This window comes from Pezoporus flaviventris, unplaced genomic scaffold, assembly GCF_033815535.1.
Source record: "Pezoporus flaviventris isolate CSIRO_AGI_PZ_B2104156 unplaced genomic scaffold, CSIRO_AGI_Pfla_v1 ptg000023l, whole genome shotgun sequence".
In the NCBI taxonomy this organism is placed as follows: domain Eukaryota; kingdom Metazoa; phylum Chordata; class Aves; order Psittaciformes; family Psittacidae; genus Pezoporus; species Pezoporus flaviventris.
The window spans coordinates 1,709,313-1,731,183 of record NW_026892571.1 but is presented as its reverse complement, the minus strand read 5'-3'; positions in this window follow the sequence as shown (position 1 = coordinate 1,731,183).

Below are 21,871 nucleotides of genomic sequence, written 5' to 3'. Positions count from 1 at the left end.
GGCTATTCCTTTAGTTTTATACTACTATTTCTCTTCTAATGAGAGACTATCAGCAGATGCATGTCTACATGAATTAAAAATTAATGCATTCCTTCCCTCAGAACGAGCACTTCTACAGGAAAGCCCTCGGACACCTTCAAAGGACTCGTAAATAAATTAATTAATAAATAATTTAAATTACATTGGTCTGCAACACTTGACTACAAACCAGATGCCAGTGTTTTAGTGGTAGGACACCTGAAATTTGTAATCCCTCTGTCCACAGAACTTCTGCAGCACTCGGACAGATTGACTGGAAAAAGAAAGAAAGAAAAACCTTTTGCTTGGCTAAAATAATGTATTCAAGGAATTTTGATTTTTTTTTTTATTATTTTATTTTTTTAAGGTTTCTGGCTCTCTTTTCCAGATAAAAATCCATTCTTCTTGGTTCTATCAAAATCTTTTTTAATGTGTCAGCCATGGCTTTTTCTTGTCAGGAAAATCTGCACTTCTATGAAGCCTAGTTTTCTATATGGGCTAACTTTTTTCAAAGCAGAGAATGATAAAAATTGAATATGATTTGTAAGATATATTTCTCTTTGGGTCAAAGAAGAGAGATCTGTGTATATGTACCCTTTTTTCTATTAGAACCAATTTAACAGCATAGTTTTTCATATTAAATAGGAAATTATTAACAACTGTCTCATTTAAAACCAAGAAAATATATGGAATTCTGTTTAAATATTGCAACAGTCTGAGGAGCAGGAAAGAATAATAAAGAATAACTCAGCAAGTCTCTGACTTCACTGTGATGCTTTATTTAAAGAAAAAAAAGCTAAATAATATCAATTACTTGAGTTTTTCAGAGTGTTGGAGATAACTGCCCTCAAGGATATCAGATTATATATATAGTTATTTATGTGTTCTTCAATTCTACAGCAAAAGAGAATGAGTGTTAAACCCTGCATCCTGGATGGGGTGTATAACATCAAGAAGGAAATCTATATGAAAATGACACCACTGTGTGGTAAGATGATAATAGCATAACAAGTAGTATTACAACACTGAGATATGGTCCAGAGATTTTTTTGGGGGGACTTTTTGTTTCTTTTTATTTGTTTTCTTTTTACTGAGTTGTTTGTACACGGCAAAGGCTGGGTTGCAAGGAGGAAGGGAAGGAGAGGGGACAGACAGGACCAGTGCTGCTCTGCAGTTCACAATAGCACCAATGTTTCTGTGGGAAGTGAGTAGTTATTTAGGAGCTGGTTGAAAAAGGTTATTTCGTTTGAAAAGCCACACAAAAAGCTGTAAAAAACTGGCAGCATGTTACTAGAGACTCATAAGTACACTGTTAGGAAAGTATTAACTAATAACTAGTTTGATCTAGTGGAAGGTGAACCTGCTCATTCGAGGGAGGATGGACTAGATGACCTTTCATGGTCCCTTTCAACTCAGAACTGTTCAATGATTCTATGAACTAATACCATGGAGTAATTTATAAGTTCGTGAACAAACCCACTGATAAAGCCTCTAGCTACAACCAAAGGAGATATTTCATGAAAACAGTGCAGTTATTAGGTCAAAAGCTTAAAGAGATAAAATAGCAATTTGTTATTTCACCAATTAAAAGTAATTGGCAAGTGGTAGTTACAGAGCCTAATAAAATATCTCTCATTTTTGCTGCTCATTATAAAAATCTCTGTACTTCAGGTATTTTGTACTGTGAATTTATTAAAACTATCTGAAAGCAGAAGGCTTGCCAAAAAGGTATGATCACCTTGACATAAGTAACAAAATCTGAGAAGTAATGGCAGGCATGAGAAGTGTTCAGGAACTGTCATCTCCCCTACAGTTCGTTTTGCAAGATGGTTAAACCTCATATGCTGACCTATGAAGATAGAACCTTCCTCAGTCTGTGCGAGAAGTTAACGTTGCTTTTCTTATTGCTGTTGAAAATATACAACTGTTCAACTAGGGTATAAGGAATTTAGCTTAAGTGCTAGTTCACAGACATCACATTGTGCTTTCAGTGGAGTTCCTACCCCTGGGTCTGGGTACTGTCACAGTGCTTTCAGAAATGGCCTCAACATGGGTATTTGCACTGTCAAACTTAAATAGGAACATAAGTTACACGGTGAGGAAAAGGATAAGGCTGCTAATTTAAATGATGCAACTGTATTTTTGAGTCTTCACAACCTTTATATGATTCCTCTTAGAACTCTGAGATAGCCAGCAAGATAAAAGCCTCCACTCATCAGTTTCAAGGAGATCTACAGGAGGAGTATCTGTTCTTCACTTTGTTTTTTTGTTTGTTTTTACAAGAAAGATCAGGAATACCTTAAGGACCATATTACAGGAATTAAATTTAAAGGAATATCTTAAAGTAGTTTTAAGTATGGATGATCCAAGATATTTTTTGGTTAGCCTAAAAATTCTCCTAAATAAAAGAAAGAATAATCCATGATGTAAAGCAAAGCATGTCTTTAACTATCTGTTAAAAAAAATAGTTGACTACAAACAGACAATAAATTCTGGGACTGCAAATCTCTAACAGCCTTGAGGAGAAGGATGATTTCAATATAATACCATTATTTCAGTGTGCCAGTTCACATGTGGGAGGTTGAGGAATGCTGGCAATGTCCACCTTGGGAGCAACCACCATAGAGTTCAAACATGTTTTCCCAAATCTCCCTTTCCTGTTTAAAAATCCTTCTGTAATCAGCTGTGCTGCAGTGCTAGCAGGAACATATCAGATGTTACAAATTATATAGGATAAAAAAGGACTGACAGGGTCAGAATGGCATTAGAATTCATTTATAGTTTATAGTGTTTCTTCTGAATATGGCATGAAAGTTGGCTTTTTACTAATGTAACCTGTTTCTTAAAAAATATTAAAACTTTTAAACAAAAATTTATAAATAAGAAAATAGGACAGGCAGAAGTATAATTTTGATGCATATTTCATTGAAAAAAGTCCCAAAGCCCAACACAAACATTACTGATCATGCAAAACTGTAGACTCTAGGGTAATCACTGTCATCTAAAGAAACTTCGCACCATGCTCCCAGTGACAGGTTTCTAATATAGTAAAAGAAATCCTCAGTTGTTCTTTTAGGTGATAGTAGACCTGACAAAAATGGTAATGGATTTTTGGCCAAGAAACTCAATATAAAGGCAAATATAGGAGAGAGGTGCTAGTCAAACAGAAGTTATTGGACTCAGTATAGAGTAAATGGATGAAATTATATGATATGCTATAGAGAAGGTCAGGCTACACAATCTAATGATCCCCTTTGGCCTTAAGGCTGTGATTACGTGAAACCCTACTCCTGCTGGAAGTCTGTAATTCATGTACTACTATTGATTTATTTATAAGAGACCATACACAGTAATAATACCTGTGCGTGATTATTCATGGTATTTGTCCCTGAATCATGTCAGTAAAAGTATGTTTAAGTAGAATTTTGGCTTGCATGTTTTTAATTTCGTGGTGAGATCAAGGCCTAATGAGGAGAACAAGTATATCAATTTCCTAAAGGGGAAGCAGAAAGTGAATTATTTCATTCACTGCTTCCCACCGTTGTTATTACCAGCACAGCTTCTCTGTAGCAACAAAGAAAGCTGGAACAGGCAAAGTCCCAGGTGTTCTCACTGTAACACCCAAAGAAATGTTTTTTTTCTGGAGAATTGCACCCAATACTGGCACTTCTGTATGTGTTAACATTCACAGCATGACTCACTAGAGATGTACTGGTGATATCACTGGGAGTTTTGATAAGACAAAGTCCATTAATGTGCTGACTCGTAATGATTTACAGATGATCTCCATACAAATCAAACAGATTCCACATTTTTTTACAAAGAAATCACACAGTGTAATACAATGTGACCACAATTCTGAGCTCACCCAGGTCTGATTCTGACTCCCGATTCTGTCATATGGACATTTCTTTTGTACTTCAAAAAATGATGTGGCTGGCTTTTTGTTTTCAAAAGTCATTAAGAAAATAAGTAGTAAATTATTACATAAATATTGAGAAGCACTAACCATAAAGTGTAACAGCCTAGTAGAGTCTCTTGTTCTGTGTTTGTGCATTTCATTTTATACATACATATGTAAAACTGGTGCCAGTTTATATATATACATATCTATGTGTCACAAACTTGTAATATCAAATTTTTTTTTTTTAATAAGAACGAAAGGCAATTAAAAATCCATCACAATACATAGCAGGGAAAATCTTGCATTTATATTATGTATATCCTTCTGCTCGCACAAATAATTTGGGTGTTGAATTTTAACAGCTTTTCCTCATTATTAAATTTTCAAAAGAAAATCCTGAAAGATACCTGAAGCTATTCACCAGATCACAATTGTGATTCATATGACATTTCCTACTTTTAAGATTAATCCCAAAATAATGGTATTTGTAGAAAAAAATCCCTTTCAGATACATACCAGAACACATACCACCCACTTACTAAAATAAAATGAAAATTGGTTTTACTTTCTAAATACTTTTTAGCTCCTAAACCAAATTTACATGTTCAATGGTATTAATACCATCTGAGCCATAAATATTCTTTCTTCAGACAATCTGTCCAATAGCTTTTCTTTCCTCCTGTTTGCAACGTCCCATGAAGTGGATTTTGCTTAAAAAAAAGTGTTTTCTATACATATGTTACTGCTACTCTGTCAGTTTGTGGTTTGTTATTCCTTAAATGGTGTTTTCTGTGTTTAGTCCTTGCCTATTTGCTATTCATTAACTCATGTAATAAATTGGAGTCATGTGATAATGTCAGAGGTGGATGACATGATAAATAAAACTATATAAATGGCCACTAAAGCATGAATTTCAAGTAAGTTTCTAACATGAACACGTAGCCAGCATATGAATATGGGTTACATTTGTGTCAAATTACACCAGAGGACGCACACACACGGTGAAATCAAATAAAAACCAGGGATTTAAAAATGTTTACCAATATGTTACCCCAACAAAAGGCACTACTTTAAAACTAGTTATTTTCTGAGTAATGCCATGTTACAGTAAAACTAAATGGACTAAACAGTGTTTCCACAAGATTGGTCAATAGTGTATCCTCCTGTTTAGCTGGCTCTTCTAAAGAAGTGCTCTGATATTTTATTCATATGTGATGAATGGCACAGTTGGGAACCATCTGACTAGATAAAATCCTATAGATAAAACCCATATGGATTAAGCATTGCACGTTTGGTTTCAGAATGTAATACCTCTTTTTAAGTATACTCACTATGAAAACAGGCAAGGTAAGGCCTGTTTCTGAAACAGTATTTTCAAGCATCAGTTGAAAAAGCTGACAAGTGTGTGGATATACAAGTCTCTCTTTCAGATCCTGAACCACCAAAAAGCTAACAATGCTGGTTGGCCTAATAAAGGATATTACCTCTTCTTCCACACAGCAGCCTCTAGCTCATCAAGTGCTCTTGCCATCTATTTCCAAAGGAATTTATGATCAGATCTTCCTTAAAAACAGAGTACAGCTATGTAATAAACCTTCAGACATGTAAAGCAAAAGACTGACCAGCCCAATCTGTAACCATAGCGAGGAGGAAAGTATTTCCTCATCTCTTTGAGGCAGAGGAGCTGCAGTCAGGGAGATTCTAGGAAGCGTTCAAAGTTTCTCACAGCTTCCTGCATTCCTGGTGTTATCAAAAGCAAGACTGTTGAAATGATCTGAGCCAGAATACAAGCACACACTAAAGTACGTGCAAGTGCTTCTTAAAAGTGACTTTGTATTTTTATCCAAGGATAGGTTACGCCTGTGAAATAACATAGACCCAGAATCCCGTCACTTCTGCTGCTCAAGAGAAAATCATAACAGGATAATGCTACTGGACTTTGTTATGGGATAATTGACTTTCACTTCTGAAATCTTACCAGATATTTCTTGTTCTCAGAGATAATTTGTCTAAGTAAATGAAAGGATAGGAACAGCATACCGACTCCAGGAGTAAAGTAAGATGAAGCATTTAAACCATATTAAATCAGATCCAGTATGCAGACCTTATCCTGCTCTCTCATGTACATGTGAACAGTTCAAGGATACCCACAAAATGCCACTAAGTTCCACCCTTGCAGTACCTCTGCTATAGATTTCTAATGGGGCCCGCAAGACTCTTGGTCTTGGTCTTGGTCTTGATCAGTACTTTCTCTCATCACTCCTATAGCTGTGGCTGGATTGTCTGAAAGCATAGCAGAATAACTGGAGGGAAGGGGATAAATGAAAGGAACATCTGATATCCTGAGGCATTGTTCTCTAATGGACTACTAGCACATTGATGTTGGTGGTTTATATCTGCTATTTTTTTTGTTGAAATCTAATGCCAGGAGGATTTCTATTCCAAATCTTTCTGGGAATGTTATTCCAGAGGTGGTAAATTCTTCACCAAATCTCGTATTAATAAGCTATGATGTTAAATAAAGCACCAAAAATCTCAAAGTTACAAGTATCAACAAGAAGTGAAGAAGTAGCTAATGGAAGATTTGCTGCTGAACAAAGTTTTCCATGATTAATTACAGTGCAGTACTTTAGTTTCTCTCTATCTGTAACGTCAAATACCTACACTAATTAGTTGCCAACCTACAACATAATAAATGAGATAATGAAATAGAGATGTTTTAAACACCCCTTTCTATTACATGTACTTTTTGCAGCATGCTACAGACAAGATGAATTCTGATTTTTGTTAAAAAGCTATATTAGCCTATCATTATGTACACGAATGCCAAATAAAAACTTTCTCATAAGAATAATGTTCAACTACAAAATCCACAGGAATCTAGAAATAAAACAAAATACTGTACATTAGGTGAAGGCTGGCATGTGTTAAGCTTATAGCAAAGGCAGAGGCAGCACACCTTTCTCTATCACATTTTCACCTGCTCATGTGGTGCAGGCTTCTGCTTTAATGGAAAATTCCTTTGGGTCTTCTTGGTGTAAAGCTGTTGGTGCTTGCAGCAAAATCTGCAGAGCAAGTGGTGAATAGAGAATGTTTTCATGTGGTTGGTAAGACAGAGAAATACTCATCAAAGGGAGCATCACTTTTCTGTGAGCTTTGTTCAATTTGGGAACAAGTTACACAAACTTTTCCTGTTTTTTTCTTTCATTACTTTGGAAAAAAAATCATTATTCTTCTGAATTCATCTTAGGAAAGTGCAGTCCTCAGATTCCAAGTTAATGCTGAAGAAATCTACTGTATTCCCCATGTAAGCTGCAGGAACTCTTAAGGAGCGTTGCACAGACTGAGGCAGTATTATTCTCCAGGAAGCAGTGATGACAGTCAGAGCACAAGCAGTGCTGCTTGTTTTATGTATCAACCTTGAATGTTTTCCTGTCAGCTTTGCAGTTTGTCACCCACAGCTTAGCCTCCAAATAGCATGAACTTTGAGGACAGCATGCTGGAATGAAAGACCTGCTGCCTTCTACAAAGAAGATACAAGACCAAGAAGGAATGGCAGAATATCTGTTTATTCCACTTTATGTAGCCTAAATTGTGGAAAAATATTCCATTGTTAGTAGAAACATAATGCAATTCTGTTAACGGTTGTATCATTTGTTGTTACTATTTGGAGTGAATATGCGAGGAATCTAGCTAGTATAATAGATGAAATCAGAAAAGAAAATACTAAATGCAAAATCTGATATTCAAAAGCAAAGAATGAGTTGGAGCAGCTGCAATAGCTTATTATAAATACTTGTCAGAACTGTTGGGCTGGAGCAGTGTTTGCCAGCTGGAGTGCAGTCGCTCAGAAAGGGAGGTGAGATATTCCTCCTCTCGGTGTGCAAAAGCAAGGCAGTGAAGGAGTGCTGGGGCACACAGCAGTGTGGTGTTTCATTACTGGAATGATTCCTGGAGGCAGGAACACGTTAGGCAGCTTCATAGCAGTGCTGCCAGCGGAGTGCCCAGTCAGGCCGGAACACCCTGACAGAGTTTAGCGCTCTATCACTGCAATCTTCTAATGACCATTATCAGTTGTTGGGTTTTTTTTGCCCTCTGACAGTCATAGATGTGGTCACTACACTGGGTATAACTGCAGAATTTTCTCCTGGTTCTTCCAGGATTGAGTGGCTGGGAATTGTATGTGTCCTGAGCAGCTACACCGAGGACAATAAACTTTCCATTGCATCACATCTGCAATTTACCTTGTCAGTTTATCTCAGAGAGCGTTAGTCTGTAAGGTGATAAACGTTATTATTGCATGAATGGAAAAAGGAGATTCAAACATCCAAATATTTAAAAGAATTGCAAGAGTCCTTTTTAATTAATTAAAACTGGTCTGCACTGGGTTTACTAGACTGAAGGCATATAGCATGTTGGTCATTATGTTATAATCAGTCTGCATGTGCTAAAAACACAGCATAAAGACAAAGATCACACAGAATTGCTGTTACACTGGTCAAACTGCTCTAATCAAATTGTTTTATTTGAGGTTTGTTCTAAAGCCCAAGAGAGTTTGGCTATTACATTCAGTGGGAATGGAGTTCAACCCGTGATGAAACTGAGCACTTTACCCTGTATAATTCAATTACTTGTCACTTGCTGAATATATTAGTCATTATACAGTTCTTTACATGTAACCACCGATAGGTAGAACATCCAGAAACCTCAAAGCACTTATTTTTGCCGTTTTCCTTTTCAACTCTTTCAAATCGTATTTATTACTGCCTCTTGATTCTGCTATCAGTAGTGTCAGCAAAAAATAGTGTTCATCCTGTAACAAGAAATATTTATGGTATCGTTGTGAAAGGCTTTCACATGCTTTTAGTTACAATACACTGCATCTCTCATGTTCGTTTTAGAAAATTATATTTTAGCATCTGGCGTTTATTATCTGCTACAGTGTGGCTGCACTTTACTGGGAATTGCAGGTACTCAACGTAGTCACACATGCTCACGTAAAGGTGGCATCAGCTCTTTTTATCACATTTGTCCATTCTGGTGAATTTGGCCATCATCACACCCAATCAGCCAGAATAGCAGAGGCTGGCAGGGACGTCTGGAGGTCACCTCATCCGACCTCCCTGCTCAAGCAAAGCCACCTAGAGCTGAAAACAGCCTGGCTGCACCTCCTTCACACCCTTCCTTCAGGTATTTATCCACACTGATGAGATCCCTCCTGAGTATTCTGTTCCCTAGGCTGAACGGGCTGAGCGGTCCTGGGTCTCCCAGCCTTGCCTCATATGTAAGATGCTCCCGTCCATCCTCTCAGTGGCCCTTTCCTGGACTCTCACCAGATCTTTTTCGTACAGGGGAGCCCATAACTGGACTCAGTGCTCCTGATACTGCAAGGATCAAGTCTGGGAAACATTTACTCACAATAATATATAAACTAAAACCTAATGTAAAAGAATTATGAGAACCTACAGTTTAAAAAAATTTAGAGTGGAGTCGGAAGTTCCTACATACAAACATCCCTAACTGAAGGGAATAAGATTTCAGTTTCATAACTGAGCAGATGAATGGAGAGAACTTTTTGCACTCTCTAAATAATAGAACAGTAAGCATGTCTGCTGTGGAGAGGATGAAACATGGCAAATCATCTATTAATAAGTATCTATTTTCCTTGACAAATGCCTAATTATTCATCAGGGTAATTTAATGTTCTGTATTAAACTAAGAGGCACATGGATTAAAATACCCACATCAATGGGCTCTGTTCAGTATTCCCTACTCACTCCCACCAAAACATTCACAAACCTCAGGAGGGAATTTGCCTGAGAAGATCAGCTAATAATGTATTGTACCCTGCAAATGAGCCCTTAAATCTCTAAAGTTGATTTTTGTCAACCAAACCACAAAACTGTCTTTCTCGCCGTCTTCTGTTAAGAATCCTCTCTGCCGATGTACTGTTCCTCCCTATGCATGCCAAGATATAACTCCAGCTATTAAATCTAAAGACTGAAAATATCACAGTTTTGGGTGAAGCAAAAATTTAGTCTTTAATAAAGGGACTCAAATTAAGCCGAGAAGTGCTTGTATTTCAGGTGAAACACAAGACTGAAATTTGGAGGGCTGTGGAAACACTTGAAACGCAATTGGTCACAGACATAAAATGACTAGTAAGAAGTGTTTCCAGGTGAGCAAGCAGCAAGCCTGTAAGGGCAGCAGTGGCTCTACTGGGCCAACAGGAACTGAAAGGAACCACTAAGAGAAAAGCAGCACTGCAGATAGCTGAATAACAAGTCTCTACAGGTTTGCCCCCAGAATATTGGAACACCCCCTCCCCATGTCAAGAGCTAATGGTTACAAACTCTTGCTTGATGCCAACTGTATGAATCAGGATAAAATCAACTAAAGTGACTTAGAATCTTATAATCATGAATGGTTTGGGTTGGAAAGTACCTTAAGATCATCTAATCCTAACCCCCTGCCATGGGCAGGGACGTCTTACACTAGACCATGTTGCCCATGGCTCTGTCCAACCTGGCCTAGAACACTGCTTTGCAATACTGTGACACCAGGGTCAAGGATAAAACATGTCATTACATTATTTTAATGAAAATAAAAATGAGGAATATTCAGCCATACTAGAAGACACCACACTGATAAACAGAAAATGAGTAATTGCAGTAGCTTAGAAGTTACCAGCACTGAGTAATAGAGAACTTAAAAAGTAAGGAGCTGGACTTCTCATAAGGTATGCTATTTATTATTGAAACCCAGGGAGAAATAACAGGTAGAAAAATGTAGCTGTCTTTAAAAGTAAGACAAGCAAAGCTGCATCACTAACAGATAACTGCCTAACAGGCATTGAAGGACGCTGTATTCATCAACACCAAAACAAGTAAGGCATATTAGGGTCAAACATCTTTAATCTCCAATTTACTGTATGAAATGAAGAAGCATTCAATTGGAACAGGCAGAGATCCCATTCCACATACTCTAGCACTTTAAATACCAGTGGAATTAGCTATGAATCTGACCTAGAAAAAAAAATATTGTATGCTTAAAATTAGAGAATATCTACATTTATACCCTAAATCTTGTTTGTTTGTTTCCTCACCTAATATCAAGTTCTGCTTAAGTACGTAGATACTGAATCTTAAAGACTATATGATTTTCACCACAATTGGGATTATTAAGCGATGCCACCCCCAGCATGGGATAAGGAGGATGGAGGGCTATTAAGAGACACATTTTTTTCTTAAACCTCTTTCTGGCTTTAGCCAGTATTTTGTGTGTGTTTATATCAATGTTTTGATGTGTTTACGCCTATCAAAACAATGCATCAATATCACCTTTCAGTTACGCAGTCTATTTCATCTAGGAATACATAAAGCACGTGAAAGTATGTCACATGCTTTAATTCAGACTCTCATCTACAGAAGTGCACACAATAGTGCTTTCTGCCCTAAGGATAGATTTAGTAAGGTACTGACATGCCTAATTTGTAAGGATTTCACTAGACAGGAGGGTAGAGGTCACACTTAGGCCAGGCACGGGCATGAATGTGTTTAGCATGATCCTCAATGTGCTTTTGGCCTAAGGCAGCCAGTCCTCTCCCAGAGCACTCCTGCACAGGGCTGCAGTGGTGGCATTGGCCACCCAGCCTGGTTTGGATATAAGGAAACCTAGCTGTATGCATGAGAATGGTGTCAGGCCAGAGCCTGCTCCATTTTCTTTATTATACAGAACCTCATCCTCATGTAATGCATTTTTAGCCAACAGCCATTTAATGTAAAATACAAACTACTTCTTGTGCCCTTTCTCAGCAGTGAAATAAGGCGCCAGTTCCCTTCTGCATCACAGCAGAACTGGAGTGTGAGAAAAACATGAGAGGGAAATCTCCCATCAAAAAAGATCATGAACCCAGGCCCTCCATTTCCTAGGAGAGAGCCCTCTTTTATAGCAGATAATGCAATGCTATTGTAGTCATGATAATCTAAGGGGACAAGCAAAGTTTGAGGGAAAATTTATTATCTTTCTAAGGCTAAATGATCCAGTGAGACAAAAAAAAAACCCACCCTTTTTCCAGGTCTGGAAATCTGTTGGTGGGCAGGATGAGCATTGGTACTGCTGCCATTGCCTTCCAGTGGGCTATGAATTAATATGGAAGTCTGTCAGAGTATCCATCAAGGACAGGGCTACGAAAAGGGGCAGATATATCCCAAATCATCATTCGTTCCCCCCTTCCAAATGATTATACATCATCATCTCTAATCACCTCTAGGCCAGTGATGAGCATGCATTAAACCCACTTATGCAGACTGTATTAAGTATGATTGCACATTACACTACAAGGTTATATTAGATATATGGATTGATGTATGCCAAGGCTCTAACATTCTTTTCACAGTTGCAAGGATATTTTTTACTTTTTAGATATTTGAGGGAAAGGTAATTTAAATATAATTGCTTAACATCAGGACATGCTATCCTAACAACTGCGGTGGTCTCAAGCCCTGGGAAATGCCATACTCTCCAAGACATTCTTTCCAGCCTATCAAAAGGGTACCATGATACACCTTCACTTAGCTAAAACTTGTCCATATGGAAGCTGGGAAGATGAGTCTACAAGGACGGGGAGTCTCCCACTGTTCAGTGCTCAGGAAACTCCTTAGCTGCCAGCAGGACTGTGAGGAATACACCTGAACACACAGGCTCAGGTAGCTTAGCACTCACCATTGCCACATCTGGGCAGCGTTTGCTGTCATCAGATCAGAGTGGGCTGTCCAGAGACAGTAACCGACACACCAGGGCGAAGGAGGGTAAAAACAACTGACAAAACCTGTCAAGTTTCGTACAGTCTGAGCATGGGTTTTCAGGAAAGCACTTTGTGATTTATATTCCTGTACTGCTCTTAAGTTTGTTACTGGATCTTGAGGCTCGGTTCTATTTTTTGTTACAAATGATAACTTATTTCTTAGCCAGTCTCTCTTGCGCCAGTAACTATTGTCTCTTTTATAAACTGCAGACCCCTTGTTTCCAATAACACGTGTTCTGGGGGAATGATTTAAATGAAAAAAAAATGCTTACTTGTAACATGAAAAGAAATACTACAATATAAGCTAAGTTTTAATAAATGAAGTTATGTTTAATTAAAATTGCTTTCCATTCATGGGCTGGAGTTATATTTAACCAGCTGCCCTATGAAAGTTATTACCTAGAGTTTTCATTTTCCCAGTACACAGCTGCAGAAAAGATTTTATTCGGGTGAGTGAAGGACTGTACATCAGCAAGGACAAAGCTCACTTAAACTAACAATGGAGCCATGGCAAAAGTCATAACCTTCTGCTGTCTTAGGGGAAGCACACTTTCTGAATATAATCTTTCTGATTATGCCTAGTATGCAAAATGCAGTTTTATGTCTGCAGCTCAAATGGATTTCAGTATTACCACTGAATACTAATCACCGATGCAAAAAACGTACAGCTCCCTCAAGGCATTTCAAAAATCTTGATTATTTAATCAGTGCTCTTGATTTATAAGGCGAGCTGGTTGATGACTACCAAAATGTGACACATTGGACACTATCCAGATGGAATGCCAGTTTTCATTTGAGGTTAAAGAGGTAAAACCCTACAAGAGAGGTTTTCCGGTATCCTGGACTAGAGCTAGAGTTATAACAGATGATAAATAAAACCTGGCAGTTTGGTTTGCACATAATATTAAAACAGAAACTTCACTGAACTGTCAGTTGTAAAATGAAGTAATCAACTTTCTTTCTGATTATTCTCCATTGCCACTATGGACTTCTTATTTTTTTCATGTTTTCCATCTTAATGTCCTCTTATCTTCTTAACTAGCACTACTTTACTTTTTTACAAAGACATAAGCAGTGAGTGCTGCCTTTTCATAAGCACTAATTTCCCAACCAGCTGGATGCAAAATTCAGAGTTCCATTTCTTTCCCCTGTAACTACAGATACATATATATATGTATTTGAAAATAATTTTGTGTCTACATCTCCATAAAGGAACATATGCTTAGGTATATATGAAAATCATTTTAATTCCTGCTTTAAAACACAATGGAATTGTCAAAAATTGTTTAAGATACAGATGCATAACTTACATTCATTTTTGAACAGGTTTTACTACTTAAGTTGCTTACACTTTGACAGTCTTATCTCTGTCTTTAATTGCCACCAATGATATTCTGTTAAAGAAAGTTTCCATAGAAAATTTCCAGCGGTTTTCCTATTAAGACTTTAAGAAGCAGACTGACTTCAAACGGAGATAAGAATTAAATTCTTCTTTAGATGCTTTAATTCTAGGTCTGACGCCTACAGGTTAGCGACTGGATCACTTTACATACATGCCTGTATGGGCAGAGAGTCCTCAAGTTTCTAACTAAACCGGCAGGTACGGTCCCTGTTAGAGGCAGTGACTGGCACTTAGTATTCAAAGCCAAGTTACAGCTACAGAGCATTATTTTACCAAGCCAGTCCTTTGTCGGTGTTCATGCTGTGAGTGAGTGGCACACGTGGGGCACCCGGAGGCTCCCGGCGCCGGCGGCTGTGCCAGCACAGCTGGGTTCTGCACTGTGTGCCAGGGGAGCCAGCCAGCACTCTGCACCGCCAGTTATCTCTGAGCTATCAGCAATAAAGCTGATGTATCGATGCAGATAACTGCACCGAGTGGTCAGCGTATCATTTCTGCAGGGGAGATTCAGGTTGGAGATAAGGATGAAGTTCTTCCCTGTGAGGGTGCTGAGGCGCTGGCACAGGGTGCCCAGAGAAGCTGTGGCTGCCCCATCCCTGGCAGTGTTCAAGGCCAGGTTGGACACAGGGGCTTGGAGCAAGCTGCTCTAGTGGAAGGGGTCCCTGCCCATGGCAGGGGTTGGAGCTGGGTGAGCTTTAAGTTCCCTTCCGACTCAAAGCAGTCTGGGATTCCTGTAAGGATGACCCTGTGAACATAAAAGCAATTTGAAGGTTAAAGGAAGCCCTAGAAGGCTGCCTTGGAGGTAAAAGCATCCTCCCAGTGCAATCCTCTCAGGCCTTCTAAAACCAAAATTACAAAAATGATAATAAAACCATGTGAACTTGATGGAAAATTTAGTCATAAATAAGCGTTAACTATTCTATGTTTCTATGATTAAAATATCAAAAGCCACCATACTGACACACTGTGAAGTTACATCTACACCAGAAACAATGACTTTGGTAAAAGACCTGCCATCAGGCATCCTGTGCTGCTCGCAGCCGGGCTGAGGAGCAGGCGTGAGGCTCCCGGCTGCTCCCACCTGCGGTACAGGAAGGAACACACATAGCTTGGCTGGGATCAGCAGCACCCAGCCACCTGGCGTAGGTCAGGGGTGGTGGGTATGGCCCATTGCAGACCCCATGTCCTTGCCCATCAGCTCCCTGCGGGACACACTTCCATGGAGTGTTTCCTTGTACCAGTGCATCCAGTGATCCGCTCTCCATGCACTCTGCAGGGCTGGGCTGTAGCGCTCAGGGTGCACCTGAGCAGCAGCAGTGTGAGCACAGAGGTGTGGAGCTAAACATTAAACTAGCTTGGGTGCAAGCAGCAGTACTGAGCAGCGCAAGAAGAGCAGCAGCATGTGCTGATTTACTACACGGAGCAGCTCTGCTTCTTTAAACCACCTCATGTCTGGCTCCCTTGTTATGTTCTTCCTTCAGCACCGGGGTGACTAATACTCATAAGACACTGTTGTCATCCCTCACTTTAAAAACGTTTGCCAGAAATATCCATAGCCTGTATTCCAATGCTCTACAAAGGAGCACAGGGAAGTGCTCTGAGTGATCGGAGCCCCAGGTGCCCTTCCCACCGTACCGTGCCATCGCAAGCAGTGCTTCGGCAGCTCTGGCCACACCAGTTGGGCACCCAGCAGGCAGCACCCTACACGCCAAACTGCTCCCAGAGTTGCAACAAGTGACACTGTCGCCTCCACAGAGGTCTTGCACCTAGGTTTTGGCAAAACTGCAGATTTGTGTTCCATTACAATGCCAAAAGAGTTTAATAATTGCAAGAGTTGACTTATAAAATCTGTGTTGTTTGGGCTTGTGCCTTTTTTAATTACATCGCTGTATCTTTCTCTGTACATGTAGACTTGTATCATCTGGAGCCTTTGAAAGAATATCTTACTTGACCGGACTTGTGGGTAAAGCCATCGTGGAGCAGTTCAAAGAGCTGCATTATTTCAATTTTCTGTCAGGAAGCCAAAAAATCTGCTTGAAACACAGATGGCTATTTCCTGTCATCATCTAGCGCCTCGGCTGATCTCCTCACCCTTTCAACTTCATTCTCTGCAACAGTTTTCCCTGAGTAGGGAAGCTTTTGCACCTTCCTCTTTAAGGGAACAGAGCCACAAACTGCCAAGTGAGGATTCTTTGGTCATATATGAAAATGTCTTCCTGATTTTCTTACTGCCTCAAGCTCCTGGTATTGTGAAAGTAACAAGTCATAGATATCTATCTATCTCACAGGTACCACCTGGCCTTCTGCCATGAGTACAGCATGACAAACCTAGCTTGTAGGGATTATGTCCCCACATTGCAGTCTTGAATGGCAGCAGCCGTGCAGCAGGGAACACACTGGAGCCAAAGCTTGTCTGTGCAGGGAAAGAAGAATGTCTCCCCTGCAGGTTAGACTGCACTGCACGGGAGGCTGCTGGAGAACCCTGAAAGCGATGGGAACTTCTCCTTGCTCACAGCAACTGACAGCACTGCCCGCATCATCCTACTCTTCCCCAGGTCCCACCTCGCCTTACAGATGTAACCATGTCACAGAGAGCAAAAAGCCACATGATTTCATAAAAGGCTCCATAGTTTTTGAACCTAGAAAAGGCAGTCAAGAATGCTCTTTCAATACTTTGCCGTTCTGTTCCTGCTATTTAAATCGGGTCAAAATGTCAGTTCTCCTTCACTGGACCTCGCTAAGCAAAGTTAAAACCCAGTTCTCCAGATGCATCTGAACAGTTAAGGACTGCCCGAATGGAACAACTCTGCTACAGCTCTGGTATAAAGCCCTGGGACGTTGATTCCTGTCAAATTCTCCACAATCTGGTAAAGACACATGTTGTGTAATCACATATTTAACCATCACTGTGGTCTTAATTCTACTTCCCATTTTGTTCCTATATATATATAGGTCTCCACCTTCTTGAACTATTTTCTCTTTCCTTAATAGAAAGAAAACAAAATAGTATTGGCAAAGCAGAGGAATCATCTTGTGGATGAGGCTTGTGGTTAACAGAACACTGCACAACAGGGATGAGAACGTTGTATGAATAATTTCCTGTACCTGACACCAGCAGCAGGACACAGATGCGTTAGGTCAGGCCACAGAGCTGACATATTTCAGGAAAACGTTTGTACTACTACTTTGAATGTCTCGGCAAGTGTACATGAAAGCTGAAAACGTCATTATTCTTAACTGCTGTTAAACCAATGACGATGCAGAAACCTGTCTGCGTTCAAAGAACTTTTCTCTTTCTTTGCTGCAACCCTGTACTGCTGTACCAGAAACATAATAGGCACCGTGATTTTTCCTCCCTGTCCTCCCCATCCAACCCCCCCCCCCCCGCCCGATGTTGCAGCAATGGGAAGAAAGATCATAGAGACTCTCCATTGATCAGAGAGGCTGGGTTTAAATAAATGTGCAGCATTTCTGACTCTGAAACAAAGGACTTGTTACGGAAGTAGACAGCAAAATCCTAATACTGCCCTGCAAAATTCTGCTTCACAAAATTCACCGTCACTACAGATAAAGGATGTACACCAAACATTACAGGCAGGGAAAATTATCAGGGAAAACAATACTAAATTCCTGTTTTCAACAGTTATGTTGATTCCAGTCTGTGTCCTACACATGCTTTTTATGCTATTTAAATACATGTAGTAGGAAAGCAGACTACTCCTTTTTGGAATTTATGCGTGCATTGTATACCATAAAAAATAGAAAGTAGCAATAAATTGACTTTGTTAGTGGAAAACCTGTAATTTTGTAGATCTATGGAAGGGCAACAACATCTCAGTCGATGGGAAGCTTTCATGTTTCTGAAAACATACTGTAGTATGTGTATTGAATGTAGGAAGAGTTAAGCTATCTGCTTCCAGACAGATTATTCTGATTTGCAAGGACAGAGAACTGAGAGACTTTATTCCTTCAATTTACACACACCTTTGTCAGAACTAATAACCCAGTTCAAAGACAAGAAGTTTCGCAGTATTTAACTATATGGCCTATAACATGTCATGCAGTTTGAATTCATATGATCTTATGTATTTGGGCATCAAAAGCCCTTTATTTTTCTTAATTAGAAACACAGATTCAGTGCAACTTGCCTTGAAAATAAATTCAGTTCATATGCATTACCTCTGAGCAATGAGAAATAGCACTGATTGAACAGGGCTGTTTAAATCTCTGTGGTTGGCAGTGTTCATCAGTGAATTTGTTTACAAAGTGGAAAGAATGAGATGCTGTCAAAGAATGAGAAATAAAAGCTAGATTTCTTAGGAAGGAGACATCCGTCTTTTTCTATTTGTAAATGCTGACGAGCAGGGTTTAAGGAGGGCTAATGTCATCCATTCATCTTAATTAAAGAGTTAATTGCTCGTGTATCCTGATTTGGTTAGCTGATCTTAGAAGCATGAAAAGCGTTTGCTTCTATGTATTTTATTGACCACTATAATGACATCATCAGTAAGACTCGGGATTTATTCATGCCTCAGCCTAAACTCATAACTTTAATAGCTTCCTACATGATAAAACTTTCAAGAGGGAAGGAGTTCTTTAGCATGGTACAGAATACCGAAAGGTCTGTTCAGCCCCTGTTCAGGAGCTGTTAAAATGTCTCAGTTCAGCTGTCACTGAAGTATTACTTCAAAGTCTAGAGTCATGAAGATAAGTAAAAAGTAATTTTAAAGACTAGTTCTCACCAAATATATATATGGAAATAGCATAAAACATCTAAAAATTGCATATCAAATATAAGCAAGAGACATTACTATTCAGTTTCTCACATCTGTAGTCATAGTCAAGTAAGCACTGACACAAAAACAGACAGGTGAGGTTGACAGCATGTTCTGTGGATTAAAGACCAAATTGGTTTAGTCATGTGTCTTACAACACAAAGAGGGGATACTCGGATCTAAGGAAAGACCAGTTGAATAACTCAGAAATCTGTGAGGTTTTCCTGTACTATGCCTTTTAACGTTCACTGCAATTCCTGATGTTATTTCTTAAAGATTCTTCACAAGAATGAAATTCAATTTTACACAAGAGGAAAATGGACAGTACTACTGCTTTTTGATTAATCAGCTGCACGGCACTTCAAAATGAAAGGAATAAATTACAAAACATAATACATGATATTCGCTTATCCTGCTAATGAGTCTTCAGAACTGATCTATTTATGTTATGCTACTTTCATGGGATCAATTTCTATTGCTAATAATGCGCATAACTTACATGAAGGCCTGAACCAGCCTTTAAAATGCACCATGCACCAAACATAACTCAGCCTTACATGCTGTGAGCATGCACTTGGAAACAGTCACAGAATAGCTCCTGTGCACTCTCCTAACATATCCAGAATAGCTAAGAATAATGTGATAGGGTGCTACAGCTCATCCTGTAGCTTTATGGTGGACCTCACTTTGTGGTTTCTTTATGCAGTCTAAGCTTCTCAGCTGACTGGTTCAGAGGCCAGTACTGGCTCCTGTGCTTTCTCTGACAGACTGGAGATTTTCTGTTTAATACTGATCAGGTTTCCATGTTTTCTCAGGAAACTTTATGTAAAATATAATCAAAAATTCTAGGAGCCTCTGTATGATACGAATACATGATTACATCGCCCCTCTCATGGGAAAACAGCAGGCAAGTCCAGGCTTGACTGACTATGGTGCAGTGGACCCTGTTGCCCCAGATCAAAGTAGCCTGCCCCAGAGCAAGAACCAGTTTGCCTGTGTCAGTTTGATGCTGACTTCAATCTAATTAGCCTTGCTGAGAAGCAGCATGTGTGAACATAGGCACAGGACCAGCTGCTTTCCACCTAGGTCTCTAGTATGATGCCGTGTGGCTCAGGAACATGCCTGCAGCCAGCTCACACATACCTGCAACTAAGCAAGAGTGTGCAATGTGTAAAGGGAAGAGCACTGGAAAGCAGGATATTTGTTGGCCATCACCCACTCCAGAACTGCCCAGAGGGGTAACCTTTAACAGGTTGCTTCAGCCCACTCTGTCCCAGTTATCTCCCAAATCACCTTGTTAGAAATCTCTTTTTAGAAATATTTTGGTATTCGTTCCTGGAAAGGTGCTGCTGAGAGTTAAGCAGTATTGTTATTTCTGAATAGTTCACTACTGGAAAAAGCAACATGGTCAGTGTAGAGGGTTTACAATCAGAGAAGAGGACAACAACTGAGGTTGGATGGGACCTCAGGAAGTCATCTGTCCCAACCCTGAGCTTACTACAGGGGTTGTTCAGACTTGAAAAACTCAAGGAGGGAGACTTCAACACCCCTCTGGGCAACCAGGTCCAGTGCTGAACTACCTTCAGGGTGAGAATTTTTTAGGTCAAGGTATATCTATGGCCATGATAACAGAATTCCTCAGTAGGGTATGGATGATACTCATCATCTTTTACAGCTCAGCTCCAGTTAAAAAAACTTTTTAAATTAAAGTTTTTCCAGTTTTTTTGCACTCCAAGCAAACCACCAGTCAACCTTTCTGTCATCTACTCCACTCTGTTTAGTGCAGAATCCTTAAAAAGGCTGACAATATAAAATCTAATCCACTGCTCTGCCATGTGAGCCTCTGTGAAACAGTACCTTACAGACTCTCTTTTACACCAGCAGGGCACAGTGGCACTTAGGCAGTGATATCCACAGGCACCTGTAGCCCTGCCTCATGTGCTCTCACTGACACCCACTGAGTTAGCTCAGAAATCTCTGCACTGCACTGCTCTGACTGACCATGTCTGCACTACAGTGTCATAACCAGGGAACTGCTCAGACCACATCTGAGCCTTCGACCATGCCAATGCCTGCCCTGTCAAGAGCTTAAACACACAAGTCAGTGACCTTGGAAATAGTTTTAAGCAACTGTAGCTTTTCTATTAATTTTAAATCAGTTGTTATCTCCAGTTTCTTTTTTTTTTTTTTTTGCCCTCTCATGCCTGTACTGAAACTACAAAGTTATTTCCTAAACACTTACCAGAAAAACTAAAAAACATTTTTGGATACAGACTAGGAGCAGTGACTGTCACTTTTGAAAGCTGCTTTACATAACATTAAAATAGAATGTCAGTAAAGAAAAAGGCATAACATTTTGTTGTTCAACAGAAACACTTTGGAAAATGCTGAAATAAAATCTCTAGTGGCTTGTGAAGTATTTAGCTCAGTTGTTTAGCAACAACACCTTTTGATCTGCAAAGCTTCTATGGTATCTCAAAATAACCTGAAAAAGAAAGTTCTTAAAGTTTTCTTTAACTAGCTAAAACCACCTGCTGTAGCGTGAGTAGCAAGTAGAAGTTCATAAGCACAACCTTATTTTGAGATAACACTTTTTTGAATTACTATACTGTAATTTTTCTACAGTACATCAGGCAATGGCTAGTGGAACTTCTTACAACATTACTAGCTTACTAATAAACATGTGCATGAAGCGGAACAGCACATACAAGTTATAATTCTTTGGCTGTGCCTACTAACATAAACAGGTCTGATACCATCAGCTGAAGAATTGAGGAATTAAACCGTTGGAAAGACTGATGTAAAGGATTGGACATGCTAAAGGAGATGGTGAAAAGATGCTAAGAAACGGAATGGCATTCAGAAGTGAAGAAATAGACCCACAATAGTTTGAGAATGGAAATAAACACAACTATGCAAAAATGCTTCATCAACATAACAGCGACAACAAAGCTGTGAATCTCAAGATA